This window comes from Physeter macrocephalus, chromosome 7 (assembly GCF_002837175.3).
Source record: "Physeter macrocephalus isolate SW-GA chromosome 7, ASM283717v5, whole genome shotgun sequence".
NCBI classification, from domain to species: Eukaryota; Metazoa; Chordata; class Mammalia; order Artiodactyla; family Physeteridae; genus Physeter; species Physeter macrocephalus.
Window position 1 is genome coordinate 47302678 of NC_041220.1, and position 18291 is coordinate 47320968.

Below are 18291 nucleotides of genomic sequence, written 5' to 3' on the forward strand. Positions count from 1 at the left end.
GGTTCCTTAAAAAACTAAAAATAGAACTACCATATAACCCAGCAATCCCACTGCTGGGCATATACCCTGAGAAAACCATAATTCAAAAAGAGTCATGTACTACAATGTTCATTGCAGCACTATTTACAATAGCCAGGACATGGAAGCAACTTAAGTGTCCATCGACAGATGAATGGTTAAAGAAGATGTGGCTTATATATACAATGGAATATTACTCGGCTATTAAAAGAAACAAAATTGAGTTATTTGTAGTGAGATGAATGGACCTAGAGTCTGTTATACAGAGTGAAGTAAGTCAGAAAGAGAAAATCAAATACCACATGCTAACACATATATATGGAATCTAAAAAAAAAAAAAAAAGAAGGTCATGAAGAACCTAGGTGCAGGATGGGAATAAAGATGCAGACCTACTAGAGAATGGACTTGAGGACACAGGGAGGGGGAAGGGTAAGCTGTGACAAAGTGAGAGAGTGGCATGGACATATATACACTACCAAATGTAAAATAGATAGCTAGTGGGAAGCAGCCGCATAGCACAGGGAGATCGGCTCAGTGCTTTGTGACCACCTAGAGGGGTAGGATAGGGAGGGTGGGAGGGAGATGCAAGAGGGAGTGGATATGCGGGTATATGTACATGTATAGCTGATTCACTTTGTTATACGGCAGAAACTAACGCAACCTTGTAAAGAAATTATACTCCAATAAAGATGTTAAAAAATAAAATAAAATATAGTATAGACAGTGAGATATAAATGTGAGCGTATGTTAGTTTTAATCTATACCTAAGGGGGATCAACTTGTGCTAATTTGGAATGCAGATTCCAAATATAATTAGCTAGATTTTTATTCCAAAGGACTAACTCCAAGGCAGCTGATGATAGCATTCCAAGAATCTTTATCTTTAATCAACACCAGAATTTTTAATTAATTAGCATAATCACATACTAGAATTGAATTTTTAAAGTTAAAATTATTGGCTGTTAGTGAACATAATGGATATTAGAGATGGGTTTTCAGTAGTGGATTAGTAGTTTTCAACACATATAGATTTCAGTAGAAGTACTTCAGAGACGTTCCTGCCCTTGAATAAACAGGTCATAAAAATCAAGGAAGCAGAATAATCTTGTCCGTAAGAATACTATTCTCAGCTTTATTCCTAAATGGTCCTATGTGTATCTACTTACTTCAGATGATTTTTGCTTTCCTGACTCCCACCAGTAATGTGAGCTGAATCTTGCCAACAGATGATTATCATATTTGAAGCATCAAAAATAAAGCTGGGACTTTAATGAAGCCATAACACAGTTTGTCTGAGGACTTGGTGTCTTCTTGTACTTGCGTCAGGATTATATTCCAGACTTGTTTTCACTGATAGCTAGTATGACACTGTTGTGGGGAAAACCCCCCACCATCACTTGCCTCTAACTATTGGAGGCTACTGACATTTACCAAAAGGAAACTAATCATGATCTAAGCACATGATCAAATTGGCTTGGTTCATTTTGCAACATCATTCTTCTCAGCACAGTGATAGTGTAAATGTAACCTAAATTAGGGCAGTAAGACCGAACTGTGGAAGCTTTGCAGAAATTATTTAGAAAGTGCTGTTTTTCAAAGACACTTTAAACACATTAGAATTGCCAGGCTGGTTGAATAGAATCTTGAAGCTGCTTAGGGCCATATTGGCAACTGCACAGAAACAGTCTGCATGAAAATGAATCCAAAGCCAAGGAAAACAAGATTTAGAGGCAGACAGGTTCTTGACATTTGAGCATCTGTATCCAGAAATACCAGAATTTAGTTCTAACCACGAAATTTTCCATGTCAGAATTATCCTCAACAATTAGGATTACATTTCTGCCATTGCAACTAGTACAGATGTTCAAAAAACATAAAGTTATATATATTTTTGAGACAAATACATGATTAAAAAGCATATCTAGGGTTTGGGTTTTTTCTTACACTCATCTTTGTTGTTTTGTTTTCTCAGTTAGCGCTTGGTTGAATGAAGCTCAAGGGAGTTCTGTTCAAAGTTTATGTTATGTTTAGGCTCCTCTTAGCATATCCTTAGCAACACTAATCCAGATTGATTGATCAGTGTAAGTGCTAGGTAATAGATACTTAACAAGGACTTTGTTTATTCACAGAATCTATCTGAAATAAATTGATCAATAAAGTTTCCTCGTTTTACTTGTTTGATATCTAGACTATCTTTCTTGACTTGGTAATTTGTTTCAACTCAAGTTGTTCACATACTATTAGGACAGTGAAACAAGGTAGTTGAAGATAACAGCAGAAGAGTGTTAGAACACTATATCTAAGCTGGGATGGGAAGAAAGTTAATACAGAGATGAGTGATAGAATGCAGACAAGCCAACGGACTGCTTTTGTAATGTCAAAGAACTATTGTTTCAGGCACTGCTGATTGAGAGGGTACACAGGAGTCTAGCAGAGTAAATGCAGGACAACTTTTATATGGAGCCTCTATCATCACTCTGAAGCCTAACACAATCCATTCATGACTTTTTTCTACTATCACAATAAAAAAAATAAAAAATAATTCACTCATTCAGATTTTCCAGACTTTTCCAACAAGGTTTGTATTATTCCGTGTTATAATTCTAAAGTGCAGATCGATAGCTTTCATATAGATTGGGATAAATCTAGCCACACTGACACTTCACATATACTTTTATTCCCTTTTATGACTTTTGTTTGTTGTGGAAAAGAAAAAAAAAACCATAAAAACATATAATCATGAAGAAAGCTGCAAATCATAATCAGAAAGATTGTTTAACTTTTCAATACCCATTTAACTCTAAAAATAGGTAGAAGCATACTGTATATATTTCTTCTTGGATTTGTGCCTTTTACTGTAAAAAGCAAAATGTAAAAAACCTTGAGGGTAAGTGCCTTGAATCCAGCGTTTCATTCCAGCACCATTCATGTGGTATCGTTTTGTACAACTGATAATATCTATTAACAATAAGAAAATTAGTAGGCTGTACCTGAACTTTTATTCTAAATACAAAAGGTGTATAATTTAGCTGATGAGTCTTATCTTTGGTAAATATTAAAAGTGTGCTTTTCTCACCCTTTCCTCTCCAAAGGCTAGTCACCAGATCAGTTATTTCATTATTTGATAAGAACCCTTAAGAAGTCAGTAAACAAAACATTAGGGATGTGAATAAACTTACCAACTCAAATAAAAATTTATTAATTTGTTTATTACTAATGAACAGTAGGGTCAGTTTATAAACTATCAATACCCTCTATCTATTGACAACTATTTATGACATAAATAGACTGAGAGGGCCAATATCTGTGGGTGGATTGCTTTCAGTTGGTACAGTTCATTCCCCAAATAGTCTATTATATCTCTAGATTTACGCTAAATATGTGGAAAATTGGTACACAGACATTGGATTAATTCTAGATATTTGAACGTACTTTAATGTGGTACCATTAGAATATGTTTGGACTTAATTCCAAAACATTCTGAAAATATGTTGATGAGTATATTGTTCAGTTTGTTATATATAATACATACTTACATATGAGAACCCTCAAAAGAAATTCATCTGATTTTAGGATTAATTGTAGTTGTGCCTTTCCTAAGATACTGACTTGCTCTTAAATTTATGGAGAGAGTGAATTATGTGACTTACCAGATTTCCTTCTTTATACTGTCTAGAAGAACCAGATTTGTCACCAATAGCTATCAAGAACATAGTTATGAAGTATTTTTAATAACTATATTTGGTTAAGTTTATTTTCTTTTAAATTTTTTGTCACAATTATTTCTCATTTATATATATACATACATACATATATATATATTTTGTGTGTGTGTGTGTGTGGTACGCGGGCCTTTCCCTGTTGTGGCCTCTCCCGTTGCGGAGCACAGGCTCCGGACGCGCGGGCTCAGCGGCCATGGCTCACGGGCCCAGCCGCTCCGCGGCATGTGGGATCTTCCCGGACCGGGGCACGAACCTGTGTCCCCCGCATCTGCAGGCGGATTCCCAACCACTGCGCCACCAGGGAAGCCCTCTAATTTATATTAATCTGGGTTTTTTTATATCTGTTCACCAATTGATACCTCCTTTTTGGTTTGAAAGGAGATATTTAATTAAATAATCAAGCAATTGATTATAAAAGTGTTCATATAAATATGACTCCTATCATTCTTCATTGTTTCTATCAATACTTCATATTCTTTGACCATACGTAAATTAGATTAGTTAGTAATTCCATGTGATGTATACAAATTTCATTGTCCAATTTTTGCTATTTTTAATACTGGGAATACTGGATTTGCCTTTAGCAGCAACTGTTTCATTTCTGTAATAATTGTCTCTGTTCAAGACAATTGGGAGTGATGGGGGCTTTATTAGTTAATTAGCAAGGCCTGAGGAACACTGCTTCACCAGCTTAATTAAACCCATTTTAAAACACACAATGTAAACTATAGTTGACTGTTAATGATCCATACATCTTGTCTACTGGTTCCATTTTTTCTCTTAAATCTTTTCTTTTAAACCTGTGATCTTCCAGCTGTTTCCTCAAAATAAAGTGAAACAGCTGCTAAGATATATTAACTCAAACATCCAAAAGACATTCAATACCTTCATATTCCCTATTCTCTATACAGTTATTATGACAATCACTTTTTAAGATAACTTTTCTTTATTCTTGCCATTTTTCCAAGTAAAAAATTTGCCCTAAAAGAATGAGTAATTCAGAAAATGGGGCAATCCTTTATCTCCTTCTTTGAAAAGAATGGATAAATTAGTTAATTATATTGATTACAAAGTACTTTTCTAATTCTTTAATGACTTGACCAATTAAATATAAACATTTCCTATCCTTTGGCTATTATTTAAATTTAACTTAAATAGAGCTTTTCATTTGTATGTTATCATTTTGTATTGTTTTCCTTTTCTTTTAGTTCCCTTTCTCCTACGTACATAAGGTACCTTTATGGACCTACCCTGACATCTTGGTGTGTCTTTGATTACACAGAAATAAACATAACTCACTTGAGCCAAAAAGAGATTTGCGAGCAAAACAGAATGGCCATGTTCTTGTTTATATAACTATGATGAGCTTGAAGGTGACTGAAAGAGGATATAGAAAGGAGTAAATAGAGAAAGGATAGGCATCCTCACTATGGGCTAGGAAACCTTAGACATAGGGCAAAATCAGTTAACAGCCAGACAGTACTAACTGATCACTCTAATTATTCTGTGTATTATAGTTTTGAAGAGGAGTGTCAAAGACAGGTAGCTGCTCACTAAATAGCCAGTGTACATTTTTATCCACAAAAATAACCCTAAATACATATTGTTGCAATATTAATGAGCACAACTGAAAACTCCATTCCTCAGCCTGGCTTGCAGGTGGGGGTGGCCATGTGATTAAGCACTGGCCAGTAAGCTATAAGAAAAAGGTTTAAAAATGACTTCGAGCAAAAACCCTTTAAAAGGCAGAGACTAGGATATGTCTCTTCTCTTTTCCCTTCCTTTTGCCTAGGATGCAGGTGTGATGGCTAGAGATTCATCAGCTCTTTTGTGACCAAATACATTTGTTCACTGCGGCATCCTGTTCTAGAACAGTGGCTGATATGGAAGTCAAAAATATTTGTCAACATTGTGATCCTTTCATCTGTACGTTTTAATGTATGGATTTTTACTTTCTACATTACATATAGTAATGATAACTTTGTTGACTTACGTAAGTTCCAGCAAGGAGGCTGATTAGATCTATTGACACAATGTGCTTTTTTTGGGGGTGGGGAGAGTCAGACCTCACTAGAATACCAATGTCTTAAAACGCCAGAATGAACTTTAGAAAAGTTTAGGTTGTGCTATATTCCCCTTATATAACAGATGAGAAAACCAACATCCAGAGAATTTGAAGGGAAGTAACATGCATAATGGTTAAGAAGAGGGACTGGGTCAGAAAAACCTTTAAGTTTGTGCTGTAATATTCATATAGCTGTTTTGATCTTGAGTCAGTCAGTCACATAGTCTAAGATCCAGTTTTTATCTCTCTAAAGCAGAGTAATGTTTATACTTCAGGAGTGTTGTGAATATTAAATGAAAAAATGCTTATAATAAAAAAAAACTGTCAAGTGAATGAATGGATGAATCAATCAATCAATAAATGAAGCAGAAAGATGTCTCCTCTTCAGCAGCTGCCTTGTCTTCATCTCTTACTGAGATTTCTTTTGTTAGATTTAAAGATTGACATTTTTAAGGCCAGGCTTTGGAACTGTTGGCTATATTTATTAGGTGCATGCCCTTTAGCAAGTCATTTACTCTTCATAAACTTTGGTTTTACCATTTGTAAGCTGAGATAATATCTATCTTGCATGGTTGTTATAAGGACCTGAGATAGCTTATTAAATCCCTAACTTGTTGTCCTGCATATTATAGATTCTAAGTAACTTGTCCACAAATGTCTTATCATTTATATGCCTCGAACACATTCGCTAGTGAATATAATGAGGAATGACTAAATTTTTATTGAATTCATACTGAGTAACATTTTATGCTAGACACACAGAATTCCCTAACTATATTCTCTCTCCATTTAAGCTACTTATTTCATCATTACTATACAAGCACTCATTTCAGAATGTCATTACATAACTTTTCAAAATACAGTATTAAAAACAATAAACGAAAATGGAAAATCTTCACTCTTCACTCTTACATTGTTTTCTATTGACAAGATAGAAATTCTAACTAGATCATTAAAATATAGTATCATATTAAGGATGGGACACTCAAGGAGCTTTTTCTATAGTAGGGAAGAAAAACATAATATAAGGTAAAATATGAATTTCATCAGAGAGATAATAAAAACGTATGAGGAATTCAAGGGAGGGACAGATTTCTTTTGGCTGGGCACACCAGGAAAGGTTTCAGAAAAGAGGCAGCACAGTAGCCAGGGTCTGACGGATGCAATAAGATGGAAGAAAGGGCATACTATCTGACAGAACAGCGTGAGAAAAGACACAGAAACAGAAAACATGTTCAAATAGCAATCAATGAGTTGGTTTGACTGGAAGGTAAGAAATGTAAAAGGAATTTTAGAATATAAAGCTTGAAAGGTACCAAGATGTGAGCTTAGTTGGAAAAATAATAGTTAACCATTTCCGAAAAGGAAGATGTATGTACAACTATGCTCACAGTCTTCTCTTAGTAGAAAGATGGGTTTCTGGAAATGGGAGGGGAAGCTGAATCAGGACTATTTAAAGGCACTGTGATGCTGTCTCTATGGTGATGCAATCCCAGTGTCTTTCACTGACACATGCTCATCCTTTTCTTTGATCACCTGAATTCATGACAGGCTCCAACTACCTATTTGATAACTGGTCAAACAGCCCAGGATGCAGAGATATTTCTGATACCTTTCATAATATTTCTAGAAATCCCTGCTCTGTTTACCTTCTTGTGCATTTGTGGACAAGAAACGTGCCTCCAGCCATGATTAAAGGCCTGTTTAACATCCCACTTTATATACTTCTTTTGATTCTTTTTAACAGTCCAACCTTATCATTCATCTGACATCTTATGGCAGTTATTATGGGTCAAACAGTTTACCAGGCCATGTCAGATTCAACAGCAGATATTGCAGAACACATGCAATAGGTAGGGCACACTGGCTGAAAGAGCATTACCACAGCCAAACAAAAACAGAAACATAAAAGAAAACCCAATCGCAGGATATTAATATTTTTCCTCTAGAAATATTACTTTCTTTCCCAACCTTTTTTTCCCATTTCATAATGTGAAATCTTGCCTTACCCAAGAAAGCTTGGATTATATTGTGACTTTTAATTACTCTATTCTTAAAGGAGAAAGAAAGGAAAGAAAAGGAAGAAAGGCATTACACAAGCTCATGGCCTCACAGCTACTCCAATTCTCTTCTGATAATGTATCTGACTAGAATAACACATGTGGAAATACTCTTCCCTGCACTCAGTCTGCTTCTCTGTCAACTTCAATAGCAAGGTTCACTGAATGGTCTCATTGTCTACAAGCAACTCCAGAGCTCCTTTAAACTCACCAGTCAGGCTGGGAGAACCAGTAGACATTTGGCCTTTTAACAGAGGATGGATCCATACACTGACTTACCAATTAAACTGGGTAGAGTAGGAGGAATGGGGTAACTTGAACAAATCTCATCGGTTAATGACATTCAAGCCTTCAGCTGTTCTACAGTTTCTGAAATGTCAAAGACTGAGAAATCCTTTTTGAGTATCTCATTCCCTGGGGGTGTCAGGTAGCCTCAAACATGATGCAAATTACTTCTGGGGCGTGGCATGGAGCAGTCTACCTCCTGCTCTTCATGCACTTTATGGGACTAGTTGATCAAACCACCAGACTCTGTACATCACGAGGCAGTCATAACTCCTCCGGGAATATTTGAAAAGTCAAAATTAGAAACAATTATGGATTAAAAATGTAGTGGAATTTTTAATCTGCCTTAGATACAAGCAGCAACATCTAAGGGTAATCTTCATCGTGCCTGAGTCAGTTGAGAGGATTCAAAGTCTGAGAAGATTCCGTTTGTTTATAACTAAATGCAATTTGGAATGGTTCATAGATTGGTGAATACTGAAGATTAACAGACCCCCTAATTAAAAGTGTTTTGTTGGTGTGATGAGCAGTGCTTTCTTTCATGAAACAGACATAGGAATACTTTGAAAATATTTTCTTTGCTTCTGCCTTTTTTTTCATTCACTTTTACCACCCTCTTTTTCATGTGGGTGCTGTAAATGCCAAATCTCTCTTGTGCCCATATACTGCCCTCCTACAAAGACTCTTTCTGTGAAAAGACTGTTTTCAATTATTGAGGTTAGATTTCTAAGTTCTTAAGAGCAAATATATTAAATGTTGTTAGTTGAATCTATAGCTAAATCTACTGACTCTGTTTTCTAACCTCAATCAGTAACTGTATTTACCTACATACCAGTGGGTTTTTTCATTGTTCGTTTGTTTGGTGGCATACTTTCACCAGAAATATAGAAAAGTGATGTCTGTCTTCAAGGAGACTGGTACATCTTCCTGAAAGTATTTGATTTTTTTTTTTGTCTTAATTTTAACGGTTGATGGAAAAGATATTCTAAACAGCAGAATAAGCAGAATAATGTGGTCATTAGCTACAAAAACATTGGTGTCATCCAAACATGAGTTTAAACCCTGGTTTCACTGTGTACTATTTGTATAACTTTGGGTGAGTTACTTATCTTCTTTGGGTCTCAGCTTCCTCATCTGTAAAAGGGCATTGTCTGCATTATAGAATTGTAAGGAGAATTTTAAAAGATAGTGTATTTAATGGTTTTCACACCATGACATATACACAGTAGGCACTCAACAAAAGATAGCATACAACAAATAAATTATTGCCAGTCCTCTTTCTGTCTGTAGAGCTATAAAAACATCAGGCAGCTCACAATTAACTTCTGACACTGTAGTCTTCTCAAATCAACAGAAAGCATCCCCATCCAATCAATTGTTTGCCATAATATGTGACAAAGGTTCTCCTGCATTGAGTCACACAAAGTCCCAAGACATGCTAGTGTCCCAAAAGCTCAGACTTTGATCTAACAGATCCAAAGAGAATCTAATGATATTGAGCTTCTAAAATTGTGGTGAGTGAGGAGCAGAACAAAACAGAAGCTTAGATGTTTGGCAAGATGGTACCATGACACACCCTGCCTTCCCCTACACTGACCACTTTCCCTTTAAATATGACCTCCATTTTATGAATTAGGTATACTGATGCTGAAGGAGGAAATGTGAAAAGCCATCCAAAGAAGACAGTATGAGACAATAAAAAGAGCCTATTTTCTCTGGAAACTTCAACTGAATGCAGCCAAATGAAAGTTATGAGATTCCTTTAATGAGTTTTGGAAACTCCTGCCTGCAATATATAGAGGGAGACACTGCTCTGCGCTAGTGCCATTTTCTTTGACTTGATACTAAAGCCAATGATTCTGCCCTTTAAGGCCCTACAGAATTTTCCCTTTTCCAGTCTCTCACCTCAGTTCTTTCCAGTGTATGTTTTTTTCCTTCCAGTTATACTGAGATATAATTGACATACAGCACTATGTAAGTTTAAGATGTACAGCACAATGATCTGACTTAGATTTATCAATAAATGATTATCACAATAACTTTAGTGAACATCCATCATCTCATATAGATACAGAATTAAATAGAAATTTTTTTTGTGATGAGAACTCTTAGGAATTACTCTCTTAAAAGCTTTTATACATAACACACTGCCATGTTAATTATATTTATCATGTTGTACATTACATCCCTAGTACTTATTTATCTTATAACTGGAAGTTTGTTCCTTTTGACTGCCTTCATCCAATTCCTCCTCCCCCACTCCCCTTCTGATCCCCCACAAATCTGATCTCTTTTTCATGAGTTTGTTTGTTTTTGAAGTACAATTGACCTACAAAGCTATGTTAGTTCCTGTTATACAACAGTGATTTGATATTTCTATACATTTCAAAATGATCACAATAAGTCTAGTTGTGATATGTCACCATACAAAGATATTACAGTTAGTTATCGACTATATTCCCCACGCTGTACATTTCATACTTATGGCTCATTTATTTTGCAGCTGGAGGTTTATACCTCTTAATCTCCCTCACCTATTTTTTTTCCTCCTCCCCACTCCTCTGGCAACCACCTGTTTGCTCTCTGTATCTATAACCCTGTTTCTGTTTTATGTTCATTTGTTTTGTTGTTTATATTCCACACATAAGTGAAATCACACAGTGTTTTTCTCTGACTTATTTGACTTTGCATGTACTAGGTACATCCATGTTGTCACAAATGACAAGATTTCATACTTTTTATGTCTGAGTAACATTTCATTATATATCTACATATCACATCTTCTTTATCCGCTGACCTATTGATGGGCACTTGGGTAGCTATCTTGGCTACTGTAAATAATGTTGCAGTAAACATAGGGGTGCATATATCTTTTCGAGTTAATGTTTTTGTTTCTTTGGATAAATACCCAGTAGTGGGATTGCTGGGTCATATGGTAATTCTATTTTTAGTTTTTTAAGGAGCCTCCATACTGTTCTCCATAGTGGCTGTATCAATTTACATTCCCACCAACAGTGCAAGAGGGTTCCCTTTTCTCCACATCCTCGCCAACACTTATAATTTGTTGTCTTTCTGTTAATAGCCATTCTAACAGGTATAAGGTGATATTTTATTGTGGCTTTTATTTGCATTTCTCTGACAATTAGTGATCTTGAGCAATAGTGATGTTGAGCATCTTTTCACGTGCCTGTTGCCCATCTGTATGTCTTCTTTGGAAAAATGTCTATTCAGATCCCCTGCCCATTTTTAAATCAGGTTGGTTGTTTTTTTTTTTATGTTGAGTCGTATGTGTTCTGTTTATGTTTTGGACATTAACGCCTTATCAGATATATCTTTGCAAATATCTTATCCCATTCAGTGGGTGATCTTTTTATTTTGCTGATAGTTTTTTTAACTGTGCAAAAGCTTTTTAGTTTCATGTAGTCCCATTTGTTTATTTTTGCTTTTGCTTCTCTTGCCTGTGGAGACATCCCCAAAAATATTACTCAGACCAATGTCAAAAGAGTACTGCCTATGTTTTCTTCTAGAAGTTTTATGGTTTCAGGTCTTCAATTTACGTCTTTAATCCATTTGAATTTATTTTTGTGCATGATGTGAGAGAGAAGTCCAGTTTGATTCTTTTGCATGTAGCCATCCAGTTTTCCCAACACCATTTATTGAACAGGCTGTCTTTTCCTCGCTGTATATTCTTGCCTCCTTTGTCATAGATTAACTGCCCATGTTAGTGTGGGCTTATTTCTAGGTTCTATATTCTGTTCCACTGACCTATATGTGTTTTTGTGCCAGTGCCATACTGTTTTGGTGATAGTAGCTTTATAGTATAGCTTGAAGCCAGGGAGCATGATACCTCCAGCTTTGTTCTTTTTTCTCAAAATTGTCTTGGCTATTGGAGGTCTTTTGTGTTTCAGTACAACTTTTAGAATTATTTGTTCTAGTTCTGTGAAAAATGTCATTTTGATAGGGATTGCACTGAATCTGCAGATTGCCTTGAGTAGTATGGAAATTTTAACAATATTAATTCTTTGAATCCATGAACACAGTATGTCTTTCCATCTGTTTGTGTTATCTTCAGTTTCTTTCATCAGTGTCTTAAAAATGTATGTCCAGTGTATGTTTTTGATCTTTATGATTTGACCAGGTACGTTGGTTCCATTCTCCTAGGTTTATGCTCTTCTCCACTGTAAACCCATTTTCCTATGCAACTCCTAGGAGACCAGTAGATTTTTTTTTTTTTATTCTTAAACATCTATACCACCACATCCTTCTTGTGATAACAAAAAGCAAATAATTCTCTCTGTTACTAATGAAGAAGTTGAAATCCAGAAATGTTTAAGTGATTTCAGCAGAGGCAGCAAGGGAAGCATGCAAGTGTTTAAAACAAAGCTCATGGCCCTAACAGAGCTGTTCTTTAAAGGAAGGTCAGCACCTGTTTTCAGTTTATATATTTTTATCTTTTACTAATAAAATCTAGCACGTAAAGGGTGCATAGCCCTTTACAGTTTATGACAGTGTCATCACACACATAGTTGTTTCTAACTTTCAGAGTAGCCTATTAAGGAAGACTTACTTTCCCTCATTTTACCTCTGAAACACTGGTTGAAGACACTTGGACAAGGTCACATTACAATAGTTATAGTGGCTGGATGTTAATCTGAAATTTCTGACTCCAAAAACCAAAATCATGTGCTCTCTCCCTATGATAAATCACATGACTGAGATTAGCTCCCTGCTTAAAGTTCTTTCAGAAACTTTAGGAAAGACTATGTCTCCTAAAACACGTCTATACTAAAGCCTTGCAGTGGAACCTAAACTCTCCACATCACTAGTTTCCCCTTGCATAAAACCGCAGAAGGACCTGTGGATGTAAGTGTCAGAAAAAGTGGTAACATATCAACATAGCTTCAGATCATCTTTAGTCATTATCAACCAAATTTGACTGAATTCATTAAGTTAAACCATCAGGGATACAAGTTTTGCAGATAATCAATATGAAAAAGAATGCTTGCAGGAAAATAAGTTGCAAGTCTAGCTCCTTGGGGAAAGCAAGTGTAGAGTGGATAATTATCAGGTCCCGGCATGGTGAGATGTTGGTGTCAAGAAGTAGGAATGGTGTTTGTACCAGAATGACAGTGAGGCTTGTTTGGGTGTCACTCCTGGTCCCATGGTTTGAGGCAGACTCTCTGATCTTCCTAGATATACTCAGATAATTTCATAAATTCCCTTCCTACTTAAGCCCACTGCTAGATGCCTACTGAACACTCAATTATTCATTTCCTTATTAGAAAAATATTGTAGGGTTTTCTGAGTGGTAATGTATCAGTTTAAAAAGAAACAGCCTACATGTCCCACCCTTTCTCACATCCATGGTGGCCAATGAGATTCAAGTAGAAGTCTCCTAGAGACTTCTGGGAATGTTTTGCCTTCCAAATATACGTACTGTCCTTTCTTCTTCTTCCTGTCTAAAAATTGGATGGAAATGTGTAAATTGGGTAGCTTCTTTGAGATTATGAGAAAATCAGGAGAATTAAACGACAGGCTATGGACAGACAGGAAGAAAGACAGTAGAAGCCTGAAATATTGGTATTTTAAAGCTCCTGTATCATCACTATATCACTTCTTAGACTTTTATATATCTATGACACATAGGCTTTTGTTTGATTAAACCACTATAGGCAAACTTTTGATCATTGCAGGGGATACATTATCCAAAAAGATTATTTTTTTTCTAAATAGGAAATCTTTACAATCCACATATAAAGATTTAAAATATAAATGTAAAGGATTTACTGATATAAGTCTCTGTTCTACCACTACTTGACCTAGGCTAAGTAATTTTAATTACCAGGATCTTAATATCCAAAAGTGAGGTAGTTGACTTAAGTAATATTTAAGTGAATTTTTTCCATCTAAAGTTCTAGAATTCCATGACAGGTTCAAATGTAATCGAAAAATAAGTATTCCTTACTCGTAACTACTCTGCAAGTTGAATCAGTTATAGCTGAGAGAAGAGACTGAAAATATTTGAGAGAGATTACCAAGGATTTGATCTTGTATAAACTGGGTGAATTTGGGACAAGACCTCATACACTCAACAAGTGGAAGCCAAGTAGACTATATATCTAATTACAGATAACAAAATACAAAAATATTACTTTTAAGTGAGCTTAAGATAAAAAATTAGGATGGAGTTCTGGAGGATAATAAGAGTTCTAACGGGATTATCATACAAAGGAAAGAGGCAGGACATCAGAAAAACATCTTTCATGTGCAACTGAAGTTGCTATGTGCCATATGGGTCACATTGTGGTAGAGGATGCTAATTCCTATTTCAAATATTCATCATTTATTGGGAAAAGATTTACTGAAGATGTACTACATGCAAATCACTGTGGAAAATACAATGGCATGTAGAGAGAAATAACATCACATTCAGGAAGCTTTCAACTGACAAAAACAGATAAGGCAGCATCATAAATAACCATAAAATAGCATGAAATGGTGTACAGGGCATAAAAGCAGAGTTACCATGCATTTGGTTTGCCTAGGACAATCCTGGATTCATTCTGTTGTCCTGGCTTAATTATGGACATTGCTCCATTCCATACTCAAAAGTGCCCCACAATGGTTACACAGGTTTGAAATTAAAATTTTATTTTATATATTTATCAACCCAAAGTGTTGATTTTTATCCTCATTGTCTTTTGCAATAATACAAACAAAATTTTAAGTCTCCAAATTTACCTTTATGCTCATTAATTCACCACCAACTTGCTTCCTTTCCATCCCACCCAGTCATGAGCAACACAAAAGGAATCTAAACAAAATCTGAAGAAGCAGTACTTTCAAGGATAGTGACGTAAATGGTCCACTATAGCACCTTTAGAAAATATATTGAATAAGGTTAAGTAAAAAAAAAAAAAAAATAGTAAATTCAAAGGACAAAATGAACATATAGGGCATACATGAGAATTATTAATAGGTTGGAGATTAAGAGCATCCTTTTTGTCTAAGGAAAGATGCTGTTAATGTGTTCTCTGACTGTAAAAGATAAAACTTTGCTCCCATTTATAAGTGCCGGTTACGAAATAATATTGTAACATCCTATTTTACATTATTAGTTTTAGTATTAGTTCTTCTGGCCAGAGATGACATCCAGAAGACACTAACAGGTGATGATGATGAAAAAATAACTACATTAAAGTTATGTATGATGGCACTGAAAGAGTAGCACACAGTGGGAAGTAACCAACCGATCTGTGGTACTGGGGCTCATTCTTCTACACAGGAAACTTTGCTTAGGTCACTTATGGACCTTTATGATTGGTTTTAGCATTTTCCTTTTCTGATTCTGTTAAAGAAAGAATAAAAATGCTTTTCATATCCTTGGCACCCACTAGAGAAATCATCTTGTTCTCTAATAATAATGGGAAGTGCTGTAATTAGAAGCACAGAGATTTTATTCCTTCCCAGTAATTTGACTTAGCATAAATCCCCTATAGTAAAACCATTTATCTATGGTTTGTTGAAACATAATTATAAACAGAATTAAAAAGCAGTTTTGGTTAATAATGCAGCACTATAAATTGAGCAGGATTAATCTATTCCATTATTCTGTACTTCAAAATAAATTGGGAGGGGCAAGACAACAGAGCAAGGAGCTTTTCCAACTTTCCACTGAAGTAAGCCATCCTGCTTTAATCACTGTTACCCAAAGTGAACTAAAGAGATTTAAAAGTCACTTATTAGTATTGAAAAGAAAAAAAGAGGTTTCCAGGTTTAGACAAAACATTAAAAGATTACAAAATTTTATGGGTTTAATGAAAGATTAACTGGGAGTAGAAATTTGATTGAAAGTAAAGGCTGGTTAAAAACAAATCACAAAACAAAACCCTTCTTCTCCATCTGTTCCTGAGGTTCTTGTCTCTCAATACTTAGGGAAGATTTCAAGTTTCCAAAGGTGGCATGTAAAAGTGGCAGAGGGCTTCCCTGGTGGCGCAGCGGTTAAGAATCCGCCTGCTAATGCAGGGGACACGGGTTCGAGCCCTGGTCTGGGAAGACCCCAAATGCCGCGGAGCAACTAGGCCCGTGAGCCACAACTACTGAAGCCCGTGCGCCTAGAGCCCGTGCTCCTAAACAAGAGAAGATACTGCAATGAGAAGCCCACGTACCGCAACAAAGAATAGCCCCTGCTGGCCACAACTAGAGAAAGCCTGCGCACAGCAACCAAGACCCAAAGCAGCCAAAAATAATAAATAAATAAATAAATAAATAACAAATAAATAAAAGTGGCAGGGTGAGAATTTTTACCCTTGTCTTTCTGGTACCTTAATGATGAGGTTCATCCTCTTCTTTGCCAACCTAAGTCCTTTCATTTTAGGAACATTTCAGCTTTCACATGGTTAACTGGTGAACTTAATCAATGTCCTAATATCACTGTTCCTTGGAATCCAGAATAATTCACCTTTACCGTAAGGAAGGACTCTTAGGACCTCACATTAGGACTCTCTATCACTTGGATGTTCTTCACCTATGGATTCTCAACCTTCCAATTCCTACTTTCTGGCTATATCCTTCTCTTCTTTTACATCCTCTATGGCTACGCACTAGATGCACCAATTATTCAATAACGTTTAATTACCCTTTCTCTTGACCCTACTCTATTCTATTCCTTCAAAAGCCCTGTCTATGTTTCATCTGCTTTCTTCACTCTATCTAGACCCACTGGTTAATGACTTCAGATAATTCCTAATTCCTACCTAGCCTAATTTAGTTGAAAGGGCACTGAATGTAAAATAAGACATATACAGGTTAAAATCCTGTGTCTGCCATTTGGAACTTGTGACCTTCTCTAAGGCACTATGATTTCTCAACTTTAGATTCTTCTTCAGTAAAATGGAAATAATGTCTGCCTCTGAACATTCTGTGATGATTAAATGAGATAATGTGTGTAAAGCTGATCAGTAGAAATAAAGGCTAAAGGTTAATTGCCCCTTTCCTTTCTTCTTTTTCTTTGTCCTTATGAAGAATTCACTGCTAATTCCTACCCTAAGACCTAGCCAACTAACAGGAATGCTTCTGTGACTATGCTATTAAACTTGATGCAATAAAAACATATCTGGCCTCAACTAAACAATTCCAGTAAAGCTTGAGATTCCTTTTACTGCTTTCTAGGCTGTTCCCTTTAGTGTACCTTCTTTTAGTTATTCTAAGTCCTTATTATATTTTTACAACCCTATCTCAGTCTGCTACCCTCAGTCCCAGAAAATTATCTTGCCTCATACTCCTCTGAGAATCTAATAGGCTATGAAACATAAACTCCATCAACTTTCCTCTTACCACATTCAAACTCATCTATCCACTATCTACCAACCTACTATTTTCCCCCACAACTATTCTTTCTTCTTTCTGTTATGTCTCAAATTAGATGCCCCACCTCATCTCCAAGACAGCTCCATCTATGTTAATAATCTCATTCTCCACTGCTCCATCTGGGACCCTGCTTGATTGATGATACCCCATTTCTGTTGGACTTGGCAATTTTCTTCTCAGCATATTAAACATATTTATTCTTTCCCATTTAAATATATTTTCTTTGCCATATATTCTTCCCAGAGTATATAATCCTTGCTCTGTAATTCACCTTACTGCCCAAGTCCTTGAAAGAACAGACTACAATTATTTTTTTCCACTTTCTCACTTACCATTCCCTTCTTAAACCAGAGATGACTTCTGCCTTCATTATTTATAAATTTTTAAAAATATTATAGCTAGGTACTTCTTAGGTTCAGAACCTGGTGGGCATTTTATTTTTTTATGTTCAAATACTTTGCTTAGATTTTATTTTATTTATTACTTTTTAACATCTTTATTGGAGTATAATTGCTTAACAATAGTGTGTTAGTTTCTGTTTTATAACAAAGTGAATCAGCTATACATATACATATATCCCTATATCTCCTCCCTCTTGCGTCTCCCTCCCACCCCTCTAGGTGGTCACAAAGCACCGAGCTGATCTCCCTGTGCTATGTGGCCACTTCCCACTAGCTATCTATTTTACATTTGGTAGTGTATATATGTCCATGCCACTCTCTCACTTAGTCCCAGCTTACCCTTCCCCCTCCCTGTGTCCTCAAGTCCATT